Below are 18,307 nucleotides of genomic sequence, written 5' to 3' on the forward strand. Positions count from 1 at the left end.
TCAAATGCCAGAGAAGTCATACATGGTAGACAACTTTCAGCAGACTTCCTAAATTAAGACCGAGTACACCATCCGCTTTTGAATTAAAGGGCCTCTTAAAGCAGTGCGAACAATAGAATATAAATAGGTATAGACTAAGTGGTAGAGCCAAGATTGAAAGTCAATCAAAATAAGGAGAAACAGCTGCAAACATACTTTAATAATTGGAAAATGGAATATACAAAGTATCAATACAGGAAAAATGTTGTTGTTGTTGTTGTTGTTGTTGTTGTTGTTGTTGTTGTTATTGTTGTTGTTGTTGTTAGAGGTACCATCTAGTTCAAGTATAACTCATAGCAACCCTTTGAATAGTGGGTCTGAACCTCATCCTATCCCTTCATCTTTACACTTCCTAACAAACTAGAGCCCATTATGGCAGTCACCATACAATCCACCTGGTTAAGAATCTTCCTCTCCTTAGCCAACTCTCTGCCCTTGCAAGAATCATCCCTCTCCAAGGAATAGCTCCTTCCTTCAGCAATATGCTCAAAGTATATGAGGCGAAACCTCCAAAGAACACTCCAGCTGCAACCTTTCTCTCCAAGACGTATTTATTCTTTTGGCAGTCCATGGGATTCAACGCAATGGCAAAAGCTCAATATTAGCAGTTAAAAAGGCAAGGTGCTTACTGAATAGACCATCAAGTACTCAGGGGAAAGTTAAAATTAAGGTTGAAGAACATTTTTTAAAAGTTCACAAACACCAAAATACAATCTGGAATCTTTTCATTTGAATTTAAAAATCATCTTAAGAATATATTTGAGGCATTGAACACCAATAATAGAAAACCAGATGAGTTGTGGAATGACTTACTTAGAGGATATCACCCATGAAGAAAGCAAAAGGTCATTACAAAGACAGAGGAGAAAAAGCAAATCAAAATGTACATCAGAAGAGACTCTGGAAATTGCACTAGAGCATCATGAAGTTAAAATGAAAGGAAAAGAAGCTAAAGTACAAGAAATAAACAGAAAATTTCAAAACAAAGTATTATAATAGAATGTGCAGAAAGAGCTAGAACTGTAATATAAAATTCTAAGAACTTGCTTGGCATTTCTCAAGCTGAAAAAAAAAAATGAAAAACAAACTGAAGCCTCCAGCTGCTCTACGAGAGATATGATATGGGTAAAATCATGAATGATCCAGAAAGCATCAACGAAAATAGAATACGCAGTCACAATACCACAAAGAATTGGTTGACAATATTTTTCCAGAAAAATATTTCAGGAAGTATCATATAATTCAGAGCCAACGATAATGAAGGAAGAAGTTCAAGCTGCACTGAATCTGATACTCTTTGATATGTTCCAATTTACAGATGCAGCCCTGGCCTTGCTCAACAGTCTATGCCAGGAAATTTAGAAGACACCTGCCTAGTCAAAAGATCCCTATGTTATCCTTAATTTTCAAAAAAGATGATCAAAAATTATGTGTAAAATTACTGAACAATAGCATTAATATCACATGCAAACCAAATCTTGAAGATCATAAAAAGATGGCTACTACAGTACACTGATAGAGAACTTTCAGAAGTTCAAGGCAGGTTTAGAGGAGGACATGTCAGCAGGGATATCCTTGTTAATGTCAGATATGTCAGTTGGAGATTAAGATACACCTGATTCAGGACAGTCTCTTTTCCATCATTTGCTATGCATTTGAAAGCTGAATAATAAGGATGACAGAAGAAAAGTTGATGGTTCTGAACTGTAGTCTTGAAAAAGGGTACTGGATATCCCAGGAACTGTCAAAAGAATAAACATACACCTTGGAGAAAGTGCAGCCAGGATGTTCCTTGGAGGTAAACATAACAGTTTCTTCTCACCTATTTTGGACATATTGTAAGGAGAGGCTATGCCTTGAAAAGAGATATCATGCTTGGAAAGAGAGTCGACGAAAAGAGGTAGATCAACAAGATGGATCTGCCATAGTGACTACAGCAATGGGCTCAAGTTTATGATGAGGATGGCTCAGGAAAGGCAAGGTTCAGATCTATTGTTCACAGGGCTGCTATGAGCTATACTTTCAATACTTTCTCCATCCTTCATGAGGATTTCTGTTTTCTTACTGTTGACATGCAATCAATATTGAAGGCTGCAGTATTGAAGGCTCTTCCTCAGGGAAGAGAAATGAGATGCTCAAAAATGAGATGGAGAAAAAATGTGAAGTAATAGCACATGCTTCAAATATTACCGGCATCTGCAAAACAATAAGTCCAACTCCAACTCACTGACATCTGAAAATACAACAGATTATCAGAGACTTTAAATCTCACATGATGAGATTCCCTATATTGTGAAACAATTGGTAGCTGACTGCATTTGGAATGGCAACGCAACACCTCACCAGCAGGTCACTAGAGCCTCCTAAATAAGAAGTTGTTATTATGTGCCATCAAGTTGACCACAACTCAGAGAGAAAGTCTGCACAACAGCACTGAACCCTGCTCTATCCTTGGCCAATCTCACTGTCACACCCACATTACCCCAGTTACTGTGTCAATCCATCTCATCCAAGGTCTTCCTCTCCTGTGCTGTCCCCTTGTTTCATTAAGTCATTTCTTTCTGAAATCCTTTTATAAATTATGTTTAAAACTGATTCATTACCAAAAAAAAAAAGTTTATAAAAAACTTAACTGCTTTGTTGTGGCCTCCCCGAGGTTTAGCATGCTTTAGTGGCCAATATTTATCATTCTATGCGTAGTGAATTGAACAGTAGAACAGAGAACTAGGGTGCTTTTCTAAAACAAAGGAGAGCCTCTTGGTGGAGGTACTCATGCAATGAACAGGTATAAAATATTTTTATTGTCACTCAGTTTATAAATCATCATATGAATAGAACCAAATGTTAACCTCCATAAATATTAACTTCATTATTTATTAATAAATTAAGGTTATTATTTATTTAGGGGCCACAAAAGAAATATAAGAGTATGTATAGAGTAATTAAATTGGTATGACTCACAGAGCACTCATGTGGGCAGACATATTTTTGAAAGATAAACTATAAATTGCATTCAATTTGAGATTTTTATTCTCATGCCAGCCACTGACTTCAAACATTAAATTTTTACTCACTTGTAATTCTATATTCTTTCCAAATTAGTTGAACTATAAGGTACACAAATTAAATAAAAGCCTTGATTTTAACAAGGATTTTTTTTTCTTTCAGGTGATGTATTGTTTCTTTTTGAAGGAGAATTCTTGATCGGTTTTCTTTTCCTTTCTGTGTCACTGTTTTTTTCCTCTATATACCTGACTGTAGTCTATTTGCCATTTTATTCAGACTACCTATTATTTTTGGCAAGTGTGAGCTATTTTAACCTCTGGGCCATCAGCAGCTTTCAAGCTACACAATGCATACTGTCCTCCAAAATGTTTCCTGGAAAATGGCCTTCATTGAATTTGACATTCATTTACATGTGTAACGTGACTTGACACTTACAACTGACTTGACAGTTCTAGTGCCTGATTCATAGCCTTTCTCCCTTCTGGAATTTCCAAAATGAATTTTTCTGAATGTCTTGATTAGAAAGAGAAGGGTGATTTCACAGAGCAGATGTAGAAGGTTGTTTAAGACATAATCATAATACTTTACCTCTGATTTGAGTCTAACTTTTCAAAATACTTTCACATTTATTCTCTAATGTAGCGTATAGTTTGACGTAGAAAAAGGAAAGGTGATAAAAAGTAGAAAGAATAAAAGAAATTTAAGGGACCCAAGAGAGGTTTGCTTTACTGTGAATGTCATATGGGAAATGAAACAGAGATCTCAAAGGAATATTAGTAGAACTTTAGTTCTGGGAAACCCACTAGTTGAAGGGAAATACTTTAAATGGTAGATAGTGGACAATTGGGAACAAATGGATTATATGGTATAGTACATCTTTCTCCAATCTCGATGCCACATTCCTCTTAATAGAGACTAGATTCTTGAATGATTTACTCAGCATACAGATTTAATAGGTATGGAAAAAGAATAAAACCCTTTTCTTTATTTTAAACATGCAGTATTCCCATACTCTGTTCAGACAACAGCTTCGTGGTCTGGGAACAGGTTTTGCATGAGTACAAGCAAGGGTTCTGGCATTCCCATTTGTTAGGTGCTGTTGAACTGAATATGACTATGAACAACTGATCTGAACCTTGTCCTATCCTATGACATCCTCATTATTTCTGGCAAACTTGAGCCCATTGCTGAAGTCACTGTGTCAACACGTCTCATTGATGGATTTCTGTTTTATGGAAATAAAAATTAAAAAATTAAAAATTAATTAAATTAATAAATAATAGCTGTTTTTAAGATGTTTACAGATATAAATTCATGCCATAACTGGTAAGTGAGAAGCAGTAATTTATGGGCATGATTGACTCATACTGTTGTTGTTGTATTGGTACCGTTGAGTTGAAACCAATACATAGCTGACCCTCCAGTGCATTTTCAGGGGCAGTTAATCACATGGAAGAAGATTACCCATCCTTTTCCTGTGGAACAGTTGGTGGCTTCGAACTATACACCTTTGGGATTGTAGTGCAGCTTCTTGCCCCTAGGCCACCATTAAAAGTCTTACATTTATAAGTAAGAAAACATAAACATAAAATATAAATTCATGTGATGTCCAAAACCATTTTATTAATTGGAGAGATGAAATTTTGAACAGGTAACTATCACTCCTCAAAAAACCCACCTACCTCAAAGGATGCCCAAGATTTGCAATATGTCAGTCCTATTCTTCCCCCTCTTCTTTCCCTGTGTGCCTCCCCAAAAAGCCACAGTTAATCCAGAGACTGTAACATAAGTACAGATTAAAGAGTTCATCCTAATAGAATTTTTTTGCTCGTTCCCCACCTGCACCCCTAAGATATCCTTATCCTTTCATTGGAGAGGAGATGCTTAATTAGCACTTATATTTGCTAAGAACTGTTCCATGCAAGCTTGAACAACTCACAGAGGTGTCATCAATCTCTAGCAGTAGCTACATGGTTCTGTAAACTCCCGCTCAGTGCATCACTCGCAAGTTCCTTTGAGCAAATGAGGTGTAGTACCACTGAAACTCTTAATGGATCTTTATTATATGTATTAATCACGATCACTCTTACAAAAGGTTGAGCTTTTCATCTGAAAAGAGTGTTGCTTGGGGCTAAAGTGCACAGAGCACAATGCCATCTTTCTGTGCTTCCTAGCCTGGGGCACATGTACAGAATTCAAAAGCTTTATTTCTCCTTAAACAATTTAGCTACAAACAAAAACATTTCCTTGCATTTATCTCATTAAATAATTCAGTATCTAAAAAAAAAACAACCTCTTTGTGGTTTCTCATCCCAGGGCTTCAGCCTGACTTGTAACTACCACTACCCAGGCACTAAATTTATATTTTATTTCCAAAAAAAGAAATGTTACAAAATACTGTTTAAAAATAAGATCTGGTATAAAACCATGTGTTTTTCTCTTCAGAATTGAGAGCAATCATATGAAATGAAGTCTCATTGTGTGACTAGGATTACATTTTCAGCTACTAATGGCAAATGTGAATTACTCTGTTGTAGAAGTAGAGAAGAGTAAAATGCAGATATGCTTAGGGGAAAATTTTATAATTTCTTCTGAAATAAAATCTTCTTTGTAAATGAACAGCTCATATTTTTTGTAAGTACAATGTCAGAAGCCAAGCTATAATTTGACCTATAATATTGTGCTTTTTTAAAACTTTCTACTGATTCACGTACTTTTCACCGATCATGTAAAATGTTCATTATTGTCAGATCCAGTATCAGTATGTCCAACAAAATTATTATTAACTTTATTTATTAGTAAAATAATATTGAAACTAAGATGCTAACTTAAAAATGCCTATGTTAGGGAGCTTTGGTGGCCTAGTGGCAAGAAGCTGTGCTGTTTGAATCCACCAGATGCTCTGCTGGAGAAGGAGGGGCAATCTCCTCCTGTGGAAGTCAGATCCAATTCGACAGTACACAACAAGGAAAAAAAAATATGCCTGTATTGGAGGTTCAAGTCATGGTCTTTTCAGTTACTTCCTAGGCACTATGTGCTAAATATTCCATGGATTGTCAAAATCAAACTGCCTTAATAGGAAGTGCAGTCAGCGTGATCATTAGAGGTAAGTATTGTGAAGCTTTGCCTTATTTACTTTAAGCATATTTTCAGAAGGACACAGTCATTGGAGAAAGACGCAATGCTGGGGGAAGTAGAAGGTAAGCAAAAGAGAACACACTCCATGAGGTTGATTGACACAGACTACCACATGGGCTTAGGCAGAACAGAGATGATGAGGATGGCACAGGAGAGAGCAAGGTTCAGATCTACTGTTCGTAGTGTCACTATGACTCATAGGCGGCTTGATGGCACCCCACAACACTACCATGGGTGTTGATTATGAATTCTAGTAAAATTAAATTATTGACAATATCAATCCTTTCCTCCATCTATCATGATGTCGACTATTTGTCCAGTGTCCAGAACTTTTATTTTCTTGATGTTGAGATGTCATCCATATTGAACTCTATATTTTGATTTCAAATCGGGAAAGGGGTGTGTCAATATTATGTCCATTCTCCATAGTTACTCAATCTGTATATATGCTCAGCAAATAATCTGAAAACCTAAACTATCTGAAGAGACTATAGAATCAGGAATAGATGAACACTCATCAATCAATAACGTGTGTTATGAAGATTACACAACCTTAAAGACTTGAAGCACTTAGTGGAGGAGATCAAAGAATGCAGCCTTCAATATTGATAACATTTCAACATCAAGAAAACAAAAATCCTCCCCACTGAAACAATAAGTAACATCAGAATAGATGGGGAAAAGACTGAAGTTGTCAATGGTGTTATTTCACTTGGATCCACAGTCAACATCTATGGTAGCAGCAGTTAAGAAATAAAAAAATGCATTGCTGCGTTGGGGAAATCTGATGGGAAGGATTATGATCAAAGACTATGTAGCCTTTAGTATGGATCACAATTTATTATGAACAGGGAAAAAATTCACACAACTTGGCCAATAAGCAAAATGATAGATGGGGAAAAAAAAAGATTGAAGTTGGCAATTATTTAACATGGATCCACAATGAACATCCATGGTAGTATCAATCAAGGAATCAAATAGGGTATTGTACTGGACAAATCTGTTGCAAAAAGAACCTCTTTAGAGTGTCAAATACCAAAGATCTTTAACATCTTGAGCATCAAGGTAACCCTGACCCAGATTATGGTGTTTTTATTCATATTAGATGCATTCAAAAGTTGGACAATGAATAAGGAAGATGAAAGAAGGACTTTGAATTATGTATATGATGGATTTCCAGAAGAAGAAACAAATGTGTCTTGAAAAAAGTGCAGTCAGAATACTCCTTGATGAGACCTTGACCACATATTTTGGGCATGTTGTCAGTAAGGCTAGTCCCTACCTAAGGACATCATAATAAAGATTATCAGCCAAAAAAAATTAATCATCAATTAAACGGATTTATAACAATGACTACGATAATGGACTTAACATAGCAACAATTGTGAGAAGAGTGAAGACAACGACTTCTAGGCAGTGTTTCATTCTACTGTACAGAGACTCACTATATATTGGAGCCAACATAATAGCTTGTAACCAACAGTAACATTGACATATGATCTTCTTCAGAGGGTAGACGTCCACTTAATGGGGAGTAGTCTCTTTAACAAATAGTGCTGCCAACAATGGATATCCATTTGCCAAAAATGAAACTATGCCCACACTTAACACAATGCACAAAAATCTAATTCAAAAAGTTAAATGTTAAATCTGAGGACCTGGTGGGTAAGAAGTTTCACTGCAAACTCAAAGGTAAGCAGCTGGAATTCAATAGCTGATCTGCAGTAGAAAGATGGGCTATCTCCTCTCATATGACTTACACGCTCTTGAAAACTTCCTAAAGTGTCTGCTATGAGTCAATTCCTACTTGGCACCACATAACAATAGCCACAAAGTTTTCAAATTCTATGAAGATAAACTATGTACAAAGTTGTTAACTGTTTTTGTGGTGTGACATCAAGTTGGAACCTACCCATAGCTGATCCTCCATTGGGTTTTCAGAGACTATAAATTGCATGGGATGATATTACCTATTTTTCTCCCATGGGGAAGCCAGTAGTTTCAAACTGCCTTCCATTGGGTTGGCAATGCAACTCTTTACTACTAGGTCACCAGAACTCCCTATAGATGTGGGAGAGTGGCCATGCATATATATTATTGTTGCTATGTGTTGTCAACTATGGCTCATAGAGACCCTGTGACCAACACAACAAAGTGTCTGAACCCCAATCTGGAGCCATTATCATCATCTGAAATATACTTGAGCCCACTGTTACAGTCATCATGTTAATCTATCTTGCTGAAGGTCTTCTCTTACACTGACCTTTCACCTACCATTAAGTCAGAACTGACTCATAGCTGACACTCCATTAGATTTCCAAGACCATAAATTACGCAGGAGGAGATTGCCCATCTTCCTCGCCCAGAGCTGCTGGGGAATTTAAACTGCCCAAGAGGTGCAGCCTTTGGGTTAGCAGTATAACTCCCAATGAACTAGGCTATCAGAGGTCCCACTGTTGCTGTTGTTAAGTGTTGTCAACTCAGAACCTATGACCCTATGAACAATGAATCTGCGATAATGGACTTAACATAGTAACAATTGTGAGAAGCGTGAAGACAACGAATGAATCTGAACTCTATCCACCCTATCCCGTGCCTTCCTCATCATCTGATATATTTGAAACTGTTTTTACAGTCACTGTGTCAATCTATCTTTGGATAGTTGAACAATAATTAGTACCTGCAGTGCAAAAGTTGGAAACAAAGAAGAAGGACTGGTAATTGGAAATTATGAACAGAAATAGCACTGAAAATCAAATGATTGAACTTTGTAAAATCAATGATTCGTTCATTGCAAATACCATTAAAAAAAAAACCATAAATACTTTACACATGACTCTCACCTGATTGGCAATATAGAAATCAAACTGACTATATCTATAGAAAATATCACTGGAGAAGTTCAATATAGCAGTAAAAATAAGACCAGATGCTGACTATGAAACATCAACTACTCATGTGCAAGTTCAAACTGAAGCTGAAGAAGATTTTTAAAAATCTATAAGAACCAAAATATGACCTTGAATCTATTGTACCTAAATTTTGAAAGTATCTCAGGAATAGGTTTGTGATATTGAAAAATAAGAGCAAATGAGTCTTGGGATGACATCAAGGATATCATCTATGAAGAAAGCAAAGAGTCATTTCAAAAACAGGAGAGAAAGAAAAAACCAAAATTAATGTCAGAAGAGACTCTGAAAATTGGGCTAGAATATCAAGAAGCCAAAACAAAAGGAAGGAATGGCAAAGTAAACAGCATGTGGGGACACAATCACAGAAGCTTCTGAGATATAGCCAAATGGGATTGATTTAATAGGCTTGAAGGCTAGGAGCCATAATCATGGGGGACATCTACGTCAATTGGTGTAGTCCATAAAGAATATTCTACATCTAATCTGGTGGCCTCATGGTAAGAAGCTGTGCTACAATCCCAAAGAAATGTGATTCCTCCGGGTAAGATGGGTTAATTTCCTGTCATGAGATTTACTGTCTTTGAAAATCCACTGTAGGGTCAGCTATGGACCAGTTCATCTCCAATGGCACACACCAACAACAACAACAATTCGGTGAAAAGCATAAGACGTTTAAAACTGTTCAAGTAGTGAGCTAACATTCAAGAACTGGCATTTTCCTACCTTAAGCAAAAGAGTAAACAAAACCAAAGAACTAAGCAATCCGTCCACAAGACTAATGGTTTACATACATCACAATTTCCTCTAGTCTAATAGCAAAGGGACTCTATGATGCCTCACTGCCACTACCAATTGCTCTGGTAGCAACCATAGTAGAAGGATCCAGTAAGAACTGAACAAAAACAGAACAAAAATAAAATTCAGACAAACGATCAGATTTACTGAACTGATAGACACTTGGCTAACACATGAGGTTGTTTCTCTGAGATACCTTTTGCACAACGAATAGAAGCTTCTACTGGAAATCACATAATAAAATACACTGGTCTGTAAAATAAATTCTAGCACCCAGATTAAATGTGCTTCCTAGAACAATCAACTGTATGGAGAGCATTCATCCTAAAATAAAGATAAACAGGCAAACTGGTAAACAAATTAAGAGAGAAACCAGAAAAGAAGGGAAAAAATGGAGAGAGTACTGGCATGTTAGGACAGTAATCAATGTCAAGAAACAATATATGTATAAATTCTTAACTGAAAAATTAATTTTCTGTGTGAACTCTCAGTCAAAGCAGAATAAGATGCTAAAAAATTTTTAGAAAGGAGAGAAAGACACCAAAGCTGGGCTGAGTGCTAATATGGCAGAGCTACTCGACCAGTCAGAGATGGCCGAGGTAGAAGAGACTGCAGAACCAGTAGGGTGAGCAGGGAATCATCATGGGAACACAGAAGGCATTCCCATCAAAAGCACCATGGACAATTCCACAACCACACAGTACGCCAGCCTCATGCACAACTTCATCTTGAAGGCACGGAGAACAGTGTGAGCAGTTGAACCCCAGAATGACCTCACTTTCCTTCAAATTTGCTCCAAGAAAAAGGAAACTATGGTTGCATAAGGACTATTTCCTGATTGTGATTCAGAATTCAACTGAATAATCTTCTCTCTAGGGACCCTGTGATATTTTTTAGCTTAATGCCACCCAAGAAGATTGTTCATTAATTATGCCAACCCACTGTAAATGAAAATCACCCAATGACCCACTCATTCCAGTCTACTGACCACGGGCAGGCTGGTCAACCCAGCCACCCCACCTGCCGAATCCCTTTGCTGTACCAACTGTTCCAAGTCCCCAGGCTGAGGTCCTGCTCTGACTACTTTTGGGGTTTGGAGCTTGAGTTGCTGAGCACACAACCCACCTTCCTTCTGACCTTCAGTTCACTTGTCCCCCATGGAAAGGCTGTTTTTCTTTTACTAAAGATAACCAAAATGCTTAAAAAAGAAAAAAAATTTAGAAACGCAAGGTTGTCATGTAGATAAGATACTCTCCAACTTCGTCCACTTCTTCAGCCACATGCCTCTGGGTTTACAGGAATCCTTCCCTTTGTATAAAAATATGAGATTGAGCCTTTACAGATTTTGCTCCAGTAATTTCAGTTCTCAAAAAGCACACTCAAAATAGCTCACTGTACCCACAAGCACCCTTCAGCCCCTTAACTCTCTCCAAGAGTGTGGAATCCGTCACTGCTGTAGGGGGAAAAAGCTTTTGAAATAGAATTGAAAATGGGGTGCTGCCTAGCATATCAATGAATCCAGTCAGGGATTTTTTTTCTTTCTCTCTCCTTTATAATTCATTGACTTTTTTTTTAAAAAAGGTAAAAATAGACTAAAAATAAAATAAAATTTCCAGGTGCTTTTGCTTCTTATGTGCATCTCAAATCTCTGACTTCCTATGAGCCTCAGTTTCTCCAAAAATAAAATAAATAGGTTTTCCACTCAACTCTGTCAGAGTAGGAATTACAATCTCCAGTGACGCCCACTGTGGAAAGATGTTATAAAAAATAAGTAGCATTCCTTTGATTATGGATTGCATCTGCACCAAGACCAGAAATACTTTTTTAGCAGAAGAAGGGCTTAGTGTTCTCTATTCTTTACTTTTTTTTTCTTTCTAATGAGGTATGAAATTATGCAGACCATAATGACCACATCTTAAAGTGTAGGTTCAGTTGCTATGTAATCTCATAAATCTCTCTTAGCCATAAGTAACAGCTAACCTCTACTTCCTCTGATATTTTATTTACCTTATAAATCAGTTCTATTCTTTCATTTCATAGAAAGGAAGTCGGGAGTCCAAACTCTTCCAGGAATGTCAAGGCATACAAGTTGTTTGCAAGTGCCCAGATCCAGGTGGGCCACCCTCTATCTAGATGCAGGGTGTGGAATCCCATCCATCTCCAAGTGTGGTTATGCAAGTAGGATCCTGGTAGGAGAGAACAACATTCAGCTAAAAATCACAGCTGCGTGAATTTCTGTGGCACAATCAGCCAGAACAGGCCACAGAAACAGAGAAGAAAAACTTCAGCCAAAACAGTCATTTGGCCACAAAGCAAGTATCTTACTCTCCATTTCACTTTACTTTTAATGAATTTCATTCACACCAGTGAGCACATAGATAAAACAAGAGCATATATGGAGTTTGCCTTTTAAAGCAGCTTTACACTCTCACAGAAAAATTGTCCCAACTCAGTGAAGGACTGAGGTTTCCACCTTATAGAAAGCAACATATCCAGTAGATAGGATCAGTAGCCCAGTGGATAGGGTCCAATTAGGGAGAGAGGGCAGCATCTTCTCATTTTCCATCATCTACTCTCACCATGCTCCATGGAAAGATAAGACTTCAGTAGAATTCTAAGTACAACATATCAATGGGAAATACCGGTAACTTTGATTTCAGTTCAATGTTACTGTTATTGTTTTGTGCCTTCGAGTCACCTGAGACTCAAAGCGACTCTATGTACAACAGCCCTAAACCCTGCTCTATCCCTTGTCAATTTCACTGTCTCCAACACCCCCATCCCCATTTCACCAGTGACTGAATCAATCCATCTCATTGAGGATTTTCTTCTCCTGAGCTCTCCCTCCACCCTCCCAAGCATTATGTCCCTCTCCAAGGACTGATCCCACCTTGCAACATGTCCAAAGTATGTCAGACGAAGCGTCAGAATCCTTTCCTCCAAGGATTAGCCTGGCTTCACCTTCTCCAGGATGAACTTGTTTGTTCTCCTAGCAGTCCATGGTATATTCAATACTCTTCTCCAGTACCAAAGCTCAAAGGCATCAACTCTCCTTCTATCATCCCTAGTCATTGTCCAGCTCTCTGATGTATAGCAAAGACCATAGCCTGGATGAGGTGCACCTTAGTCTCCAGACTGACATCATTGCTCTTCAGTACTTTGGAGAGGTCTCTGACAGCAGACTTTCCTAATGAAATTCATCTTTTAATTTCCTGGCTGCTGTTATCAAGAGTATTGACTATAGAGCCAAGCAAACTGAAGCTGTCAACTATCTCAATCTCTTCATCATCCATCATGATTTCCTAATCAATTTATAGGACTATCTTTTGAGTAATTCAGATAGTGAAACACAGTATCCTTTAATTTATTATTGGTCATTTAGTGTTCAATTTAAAGATTTCAAAGAGAGGTTTAATCACATAGTAAAGAGGAAAACTTGTAATAAGATTATTTACATGGCTCCTTCCTACTGAAAATATGGTAAAACAAAGAGAAAATTTAAAAAAGCAAAGAAACAAAGGGACCAATCAATGTAAAGAAGAATAGCACTAGAGGTAAAAGATGACCATAAGGTCAGAAGTAAGTTAAAATGAGTTTCAAGATCCATGGTATCACGGGTTGAATTGGTTTGAGTTCAATCCAAGACTAACTTGGAAGTCAGATTAAATAAATCAATTCAAACAGAAAAAGAAAAAAGTTATTAATATACTGTGTTCTGAAATTTAAGTAACTGTATAGTATTCACATCCACCAGGGTGTGTGGGTGTGAGTGTGTGTGAGGGAGGGTGTGCTTACATCAGTGATGGTTTAGAAGAAACAAAATTCTGATTTTTCCACAAGATCAAATTACTGAATTATAATCTTGTGACTTGAATAATTTATAAACTGGTCATTTTCCTAAAGACAAACCTATGACTATTTCACATTAAGCATTCCAAACCACTTTTGGTCTACTTGCCTACTGTTGTTGTTGTTATTATGTGCCGTCGAGTCGTTTGCAACTCATAACGACCCTATGCACAACAGCCCTAAATCCTGCTCTATCCTGCGCCAACCGCACTGCCTCTGACACACCCATCCCGATCACCCCAGTCACCGAATCAATCCATCTCATAGAGGGTCTTCCCCTCCTGCGCTGTCCCTCCACCCTCTCAAGCATGATGTCCCTCTCCAAGGACCCGTCCCTCCTGGCAACATGTCTACTACCAAGATTTAAAAATAAATAAATAAAAAAGTCTTGATTCACTGGCTCATTCACCAATGTAAGAGTTTTCCTGCCTGTGTATCCCTAATCAAATAATATGCTAAAGTACTTTTAGTATACTTGTAAATCTCACTGGAATTTAGCTTTTCAACTGCCTAGAAATTGGAGAGAACCCCATATTTTTACACTGTTGTTGTTGGTATTTGCCATCATTCAACTATAACTCATAGCAACCCTATGAATCATAGCTCTGAACCTTACCCTTTCCTGAGACCCTTCACTGTCTCACACACCTGAGCCTATTGCCACATTCATTGTGTCAATACATCACATCCAGGCTCTTCGTCTCTTGTGCTGAACCTCTACACTTCCAGGTATGATATTCTTCTCTAAAGACTAGTCCTTCCTGAGAATATGTCCAATGTATGTGAGATGGAATTTCAAAATCTTTGTCACTCTCTACTTTTCAAAACATGATGCCTTTCTCCAGGGAGCAAATCCTCTTGATATCATATTCAAAATATGTGAGAGAAAGTCTCATCACCCTCACTTGTAAGAACTCCGGCTTTGCTCCCTTCAAGACAGACTTACTTGTTCTTTGAAAATACATGATAATCTATTGTAAACATCACAATTCAAAGACAGCAATTTATCTTCAGTCTTCTTTATTCATTGTCCAACTTTCACATGAATATGAAGTAATTAAAAATATCTATCATAGTGGGATCATGTGCACCTTAGTCTTTAAAGTGGCCTCTTTGTTGTTTGTCACCATAAACAAATCTTTGACAATACATGTGCCTATGATATCACGTCCTTTGATTTCCTGATTACATTTCCATGAGTGTTGAACCTGGATCCAAGAAGAATTATATCACTGAAAATGTTACTCCCTTCTCTATTTATTCAAATATTATCCAGTTGTTCTATTCCATTTTGAGGATTTTTTCCTTTTATGTCGAAGTGTAAGTTGTGTCATCTGAAGATGACATCCTCAGAGAAGTTAAGTATCCATCAAAAGGAGGAAAACTCTCAACAGAATGAATTGGCACAGTACCTGCCACAACAATCTTAGAGCACAGCAGAGATAATAAGGATGGTGCAGAATTGGACAGAGTTTTGTTCAGAGACAGTGTCTGTACATGGTGTTGCTATGACTTGGCATCCACTCCGTGGCTTCTAACAACAAGAAGACAGACTCAAATACACCTCAGGAACATCTTTAAACAGTTAATGTTGCTCTTGCTCTGTGTTAACCATTCAATTATAACACAAAGTAACCCTATGAACAATAGGATCAAAACTTTCATTTCTTACCTGTTATAAATATATCCAGGACATAGAAATTTTTTTTTCATAAACGTTTTGGGCCACTAACTTACAGTATACAAAATCTTACTAGTTAATTCATATATTTGACAAATGATTTAATTATTACTTAATTCATTAGTAGTCACTATTCAGTAATATGATGAGAATGCACATTATAAATACTCTATTGTTTGAGCAAAATTTCTTCTGATGAGAAGGAGGAGATTTCATAACTCTGCATATATTTTTAAACTAAACTTATATCCCAAATATACAGTTTGATCTAATTAAGACTCATAAAATAGAAGCTATAGAGATGGTCTAAAACTAGGATTCAGTACAAAACCTCTACTATTATTTTAAACATTATCTCAAATAACACATACTAAAAAGCTACCAGGACCTTTTATAAGTGAACAGACAAGCCAAGTCAAACTGATCATGTAGGCATTAGAGTTTCCCTCTGACTTGCTCTCCACTGCAAACATCAAAGTAAGACCTGGAATTATCATTGCATTGGTTTCAGTCATCCCAGTTTCACAGTGTCCAGTCATTCTGTGTATTCTTTATTCAGTGCAGCTGTTGTTGTGGCTCTTGAGATATTAGACTCACTAATGAGTTATTTTCCAGTCTTTTGGCAAGAATGGGGCTATAAGAGAAATGGTTTGCCTTGATGTGTTCCAGCTGGAAGTAAATGTGTACTGCCATTGAAAAAGAGGTCATTGCCTGGAGGTTTCCAAATTTTGCCTAACTGAGCACTGGATTAGGAGTTGCTAAGGAACACAGTGGTTATATGTGATTAAGGAAATAGAAGGACAAAGTGATACAAGCCCCAGGAAGGAACTAAGAACTCCTAACTTCAATCCCAGATTTCCTCGCTAACACATTTTACAACCTTGGAAATGTCACTTAGCTTTTGGCTGTGATGCCATGACTATAACCCTAATTATTGAATACTGAATATTCATAAAGAACTGGTTCCTGAAGTGAATATAAAACAGAAACAACTAGCTCTGTAACTGCAACATTTATTTTTATAAGAACCCCATTAGCAATATCACCACCTACCACGTGGAAAATACATTCTGCATTAAACTGGAAAAGGATCATTCAATATTTAGAGATTATTCGTTAGTAAGTTTTTTCAACTGGATGCAATGGATGTTAGTAACATTTTCAACCCCAGCACAAAATTCCAAAACATCCTTGGTTTGGAACAAAGTGAAAGTTTTCATTCTGATTACGAGTCTATGCTATGAAAATGAATCAAAAAATAACCTAAATTTGGGGTCAGTTTTTAGGGGTTTATTACCTTCTTGCCAACTCATTTGAAATAATGCTTTTCAATAATATTGTTGTGGTTGTTATTTACAAAATACAAATACTTTTGCTTTTCAGACCAAATTCTTCTCATTTCCCTCACCCACCCACCCCACCTCACACTTTTCAATGATTTTTGTCAGAGAAAAGTTTTATGGTGAGGAAAATGTATTATTTCTCTGCAATAGATTATAGAAGATTTTCTTGTGCTGCCATGTACATCCCATTGTCTTTGACACCTCCACTCTCTCCTTCCCCTCTACCTTATCCCCCATTCCTCAAGGCATTTTGTCCTAACTACTTAAGAAACTATGTTTGTGTAAATAGGACCTGAGGTGAAAGAACAATTTGGACCTACCACCATGAATTGTCAATGGCATTTGCAATATTCAATGCAGTGCTGCAACTTATTCATGGATGTGTGTGACTGATTGGTTTTCCCAGCAGTGACAGAGTTTTCAACAGCAGATCATACATGCCAAGCTCTTGAAAATAGCTATGCTAGTATGAGGTTTTTATTTTGTTTCCTTTTGTTTTGTTTATACTTCTTGTTTTAAAATGAAGTTCCATGGTTATTTAGCCTTGCTTCAGAAAGCACATTAAATTGTTACATTTGGGAGGAAAAAGGATACAAATGGAAATCATTTAACCAAGGAGGGAGAACTATATTTATCTCTTTTTTTTTTTTCTATTAAATAATTAAATAAATGCCTCTACCATACCACAAAATTGAAGAAGATATAGTTTCTATGAACATTTTAAATTTTTATGAGAATAAGCTACATAAAAAGAAAGTTAATATTTTAAAAATTATCATACAGAATGATATCCTTGCAATTACCTGTAAAGTTAAATTTCAAAATCTATTAATTTTGTTTCAGCTACTTCAAATCTTCTGATTATTTGTACATGTGCTATATTGAATTATACTTTAGTGCTTCAATATGGATTACATCACTACATCAATAGAATAAAGGCCCTCACTACTTGGCCAATAGGTAGCATCATGATAAATGGAGAAAGGATTGGCATTATCAATGACTTAATCTTACTTGAATCCATAATTAATATCCTTGGTACCAGAAATCAGGAGATCAGGATATCAGAAAACTTTTTTGCTTTGGGCAAAAGTCTGAATTGGGAAGGGCATATGCTAGGGATGTGTCCTATCTCCATACCTTTTCAATCTGTATGCAGAGCAGACTATCTGGAAGGCTGGGCTCTATGAGGAGAAATGTGGGGCCAAGATGGGTGATTTATCAGCAATCTGCGTTATACAAACGACACAACCCTGCTTGCTGAAACTGAGGAGGACCTGAAGCACCTGCTGCAAAGGGTCAAGGACTGCAGCCTCCAATATGGATTGAAGCTCAATGTCAAGAAGACAAAGATTCTGACCACTGGGCCAATTGGCAGCATCAGGATGGATGGTGAAAAGATGACATTGTTCACAGCTTTAGTTTGCTTGGCTCCACAGTCAACACTCTTGGTACCAGTAGCCAGGAAAGTAAAAGGCACATTGCCATGGGAAAGTCTACTGTGAGGGACCTCTCCAAAGTACTGAAGGGCAATGGTGTCTCTC

The 18,307-nt window shown here is 37.1% G+C and overlaps 1 pseudogene; it reads left to right on the forward strand.

The window, feature by feature from the left end:
- The first annotated feature begins 10,567 nt into the window (after positions 1-10,567).
- On the forward strand, positions 10,568-10,754 carry LOC102856245 (annotated as a pseudogene).
- The last annotated feature ends 7,553 nt before the right edge of the window (positions 10,755-18,307 follow it).

The sequence above is a fragment of the Elephantulus edwardii genome, unplaced genomic scaffold (assembly GCF_000299155.1).
Source record: "Elephantulus edwardii isolate Elephantulus edwardi_28Jun2011 unplaced genomic scaffold, EleEdw1.0 scaffold00013, whole genome shotgun sequence".
Classification (NCBI taxonomy): domain Eukaryota; kingdom Metazoa; phylum Chordata; class Mammalia; order Macroscelidea; family Macroscelididae; genus Elephantulus; species Elephantulus edwardii.